Genomic DNA, 4,862 nt, shown 5'->3' on the forward strand with positions numbered 1-4,862 from the left:
TCGGCTCTGATGAGAGAAGTTTTTGCCGAAGCAATTATCCGCGCAAAATCTCAGAGAGAGAAAAGGCTGGAGAAAAACAGTAGTGGTGACTTCCCTTGGAATTGATTGCTTCCTCCAAGGCAGGCACTGGGCAAAATGTTTCACATCACCTCATCCACGCCTCTCTCTCAACAGCCATGCCAGGTGAGACAGGTGTTACTACTATTTCCATGCTACGAAGGATGCTGAGGCTCCGAAACGTAATGTGACTTGCTCCGGACAGCAGGACTTTATTTCAGGTCGTTCTGACCCCAAAGCCAGAGCTCTTTGTCCCACACTGTGTGTGCCAGCTGGGGACACGTGGGGTTCTGGGGAAGACCAGTGTGGCTGACGTGTAGGCAGGATGTGTACACGTGTGTGTGTTTGCACACGCGCATGCCCGTACGGGACAGGATTAGATGGCGCAGGGGTAAATCTGAAAGAGGAGGCTTGTAGGAGGGACGTAGGAAACTCCTGAAGAAGATTCTGGAGTCCAGGCTGAGGAGGCGGCTTCAGTTCTTACCACGCGTTCAGCCCCTTTGGGCCCCAGGGGTTGTTTATAACAGCCCTGATCACGCCAATACGGCCCAGCCGGGGAAGCCCCAGGAGGTGGGGAGGGTGTTTCGCTCTCTACTGGAGCGAAAGGCCTCCACCTTCCATTTTGCAGACTTCAGGGTCAGGCCCCGGCTTCCAAATTGACTCTGACTTCGCAGGAGAGCTCAGCACATCCCGCGAAAGCAAAATACCTGGAGGAATTCCTCTCTCCTCTGGAGTTTCGGCAAACTTATTATCCCGATCAATACCCGCGTAATTGCGGTCCCCTGTGATCCAAGGGGGGTGGTTTCGCCTTTCTTTGGCCTCTTTATAGGCCTCTCTTATCTGGAAAAAGATTTCTTAATCTATTTTCCCTAAATGCCCCGAAGGACTGTGTGCCACAGAGGGCCCAGAATTTCCCCAATTCCTTTTTACTCCTAAACTGCTTCCTGACCCAGGTCCCAGGCAGCGCTGCGGGGAGGCATCGGCCTTTCAGCTGGGCGCCATCCCTCTGCTGCCACGAACCCCTCACCCACGCGCCACCCAGACGAAAAGCCATCTCTCCAGCTCCAGCTCATAGGGCCCTGCCCCCGGTGTGAAGGTCACTTCCTACCTCCTCCTCCTGGGCCTCCCAGTGGCCAGTGTTTTCTCACGAGGGTCAGGGTGTGTCTCCAGAGGGTAGTTGTGACACAGGGACAGGAAAAGAGGGGCTGTCTTGTGGCCAAAACCTGCCGACAAGGAAGGGCAGCAGAGGGGCCCTCGGGGCTCAGCCTGGAGTGATGCATGATTGTGAGACCGGGACTTCTCTGACTCCTAATGATTTAAGAGGTTCCTGCACTCCAGCCACCTAATTACCCCAAAGATTTCCTTTACGTCTTCCCGGCTTTGCGTCTGAAGAGGTCCTTCCAAGAACGCCACTGGGTTGGAGTCATCACTCTGCCAACTGCTTGCCGGGCTGTTTATTGTATTTTTATGAGCCGAGAGCTGTTCTGCCTAATCCAGTTCCCAGGGAAGCCTCTGGCGAGGGGGCTCCGGGTTCCCACTGCTAACTGGGAAGGACCAGGATACATGTGGCCCCAGAGCACAAGCGCATGTCCACCCACGAGGAGTGAGGTGTGTGCCCAGAGGACACCAATAACCGAAGCAGAGCATACACGCTTAGGAGACCAGATGGACGGAGAAGCCAGCTGAATACCCACCACTGAGAACCCTTGATAAGCATTCCAGAGGCCATCTCGTCCAGTCCCCTGCCTCCAGGCAGATCTGTTCCAATTTACTCCAGACAGCATGGGACCCTGCTTCTCTGAAGCAGGCCATTTCACCGTTCTAATTGTAGACTTCTCCAGTGTTTAACAGCCCTCCTCCCACGAAGCATCATCCTTCTGGAATTAGCAATGTTTGTGCCAGAAGGGAACTTGGAAATCATATAGACAAAGCGTCCCATTTTAGGTATGGCAGACTAAGAGGCTCTCCATTCACAGAGAAGGCTCTCCTTCCTATATTGCAGACACGCATGGCCCGGGAGGGGATCAGACACCCTGCAAACTCCTTCAGCTCAGCTCAGGGCCCAGGCGGTGGCCTCTAAGCCAGCTCATGTCCTGGGTAGGTGCATCCATTTTCATGAGAGAATGACAGCCCAACCCCAGGGTTGACAGACTCTTACTGTTTGTGTGCTTGTAAGGCATATGGGTCCGTATTTAATTGGCAACCCAAAAGCCGCACTTTAGGTATTTGGCAGGGATTCTAGTCTCAAACTCACTGCCACACAGTGTCCATCAAAGGCCCAGCTGAGAGAATGAAAATGCATCAAAGTGCCAGAAGGATGTGTGGTCCCTCCATTGCTCTAGGAACATCAGCAGCAGCCCCAGGTTTAAGCCACAGCAGCAGAGAGCTGTCTGCCAGGGCCGGGTTCCTCTGGCGCCCTGTTTTCTTGAGTGGACATTTGGTCTGTGTGGAAGGACAAGGCTGCAGGGCGCAGCCCACAGAAGCGAGGAGCTGCGTCCATTGTGAGGGTGCTTGGCGACATCGATCATCTGGGCATGGGTAGGCCCCCAGGAAAAGCGCCTTCCTGGGTCAGCGCCAGGGAAGTTGGGTCTCTCCTAAACCATCTTCTTTCCTTTTTGCCCCCCTTTCTCCCTTTTTTCCTTCCTTCCTCCCTCCTTCCCTTCCTTCCTTCTTTCTCTCCTTCCTTCCCTTCTTCCTTCCTTCCTTATTTTTTCCTCCCATCTTACAGGCACTGTGAACTGAGAGGCTGAGCAGGTTACCTTGCCCAGGTTGGCGACCAGAAGCCCTGGATTCTGAACGCAGGCCCTGGCTACCAGTAGCAGGTATTTAGGGCTTCACTTTGTGCCTATTTTAGCCTCATTCTTGATCCCCCGTGACCGTCCTTCCTTTGTTTTTCCCTTTTCCATTCCCATTTGCTTCTAGGGTTTGTTACCTTGCACTATTTGACACGTCGGTGTAAGTCACCTTCACTCCACCGCGGGACAAGGCAGGTATAAGGAAGTACATGAAAGAGTTAAATGACTCTGTGACACACAGATTATATTTACAAAGGAGGGCATTTACTAAGCTGGTCCTGGAAGGCCTCCCAGTCCATATGGGTCTTGAGCTAAGAGCCTCAAAAGATGTATAAGATACAGAGAAGCAAAAAGAACTGGGGAAGTGGTCACAGTCTAAATTCTGTCCCTTTCGTGTAACTGAAAAATTGTGCTCTACACTGGAATTTGACACAACATTGTAAAATGATTATAAATCAACAAAAAAATGTCAAAGGCAAAAAAAAAAAATTAAAAAAAAAAAATCCTATCCCTTTCTATTTAACCTGAGACTGCATCTCTTCATCCTCCTCCCAGCACAAATGAAGTCCATCTCAGTAATGTTACCCAGTCTAATAGCTCTTCATAAATGTGAAGGTACAGGATAAAAAAAGAAGGAATCTGAGAAATTATCTCATCTTACCCTTTATTTTAACACTGAAGGAATGAAGGCCTAGAGAAGGCAAGGGTAGTTCCTGGGTCACTTCACCACTTGGAGCAAATTCTAGATTGAGCAACGTTAAATGATGGTAGCTGGGGGGTCGGGGAGAGTGTTAATTCCCCTATTTTACAAATGAAAAGCGGCAGCACAGCGAGGTGCAGTAATTTGGCCAAGGAAACAGACCAGAACCCCCTTCCCTACTTGCAGTCACTGGAGTGGTACAGAGCATCAGCTCTTGGACTTCTCATTTCCCGTTTCCCCATCAAGCCCCTCCATCCTCCCCTCCGCCCCAAGTCTGGTCCCTCCCTGAGCCCGCGGCCTGCCTCTGCCCACCAGCTAACTCCCTCTTCACAGAGCCCACGGACCTAAATACCAGTGCTGATACCAAAATGCCTAAAGCGACGCTGACACTTGAGATAGTAACCAAAGGAGATCACACCATCCCTTTTGGGCTCTTCAATCTGGGTCAGCTTAAGTGAGATCCTGATCAGAGGCAGGAGGATAGGGACAAAGGAATTTTCCAGGGATATTTTCAGGCTGAGGACTTCAACAGTTCTGTTTTCTTTTGGCCCACGCTCAGGCATCTAAATCTTGTTCTGGTGCCTTGGGTAGAAATGTGAGCATCTGGAGCCCTTGCTGAGTTCAGACTTCGGAGCCTTGTAGCTCTGCCTTCAGCCTGAACCACTCTTCCTTCCTCTCCCCTGGCTGCCCTGGTGCATAAGAAGGGAAAGCTGTGACCTGGGGAGATGAGGGGAGAGACAAGGGGGATCTTGGCAACAAGGGCCTGTCTCAGGTGCTGTGGGATTCCCATTTGTCTTTATAATCAGGAAAGGAGAGCATGAAAACTGGCCACGGATCAGACTTTGTGTTGGCTGCCACTGGCACACATTTTCTTCTCGAGACTTGGACCACACTTAGCTTCTCTACTACCCATCCACCTCTCAGAGATTCAACATTGGTTGGCCAGCAGCCCTCCTCAGAGGGTTATACCCAAACGCCCAGGACCAAAGGAGAGATGAGTCATCCTGTTCCAGCCCGGACACACTGTGACCAACCAACACTCAAGGCTAAAATCCATGAGTTATATGTCACTAAGCCAGACTCGGCACATCTCTCACTGGACCTGTCCCAACCCCCTCCCAGGCAGCCTGCACACTAAGCAACTCCCAGCTCTTAGCATGCTTGATGCTCTGAGTGGGAAATAGCTCCTGAGTAGTTTGGAAAGATTGCAACTCTATCCTGCTTAAGCCTAAGAGATGCCAAGGGCAGAGAGGCCAGCCTAGGTAGGCAGAGATATAAATACTACCACAGACATTGCATGAAAGATATTT

The sequence above is a fragment of the Camelus ferus genome, chromosome 33 (genome assembly GCF_009834535.1).
Source record: "Camelus ferus isolate YT-003-E chromosome 33, BCGSAC_Cfer_1.0, whole genome shotgun sequence".
NCBI classification, from domain to species: Eukaryota; Metazoa; Chordata; class Mammalia; order Artiodactyla; family Camelidae; genus Camelus; species Camelus ferus.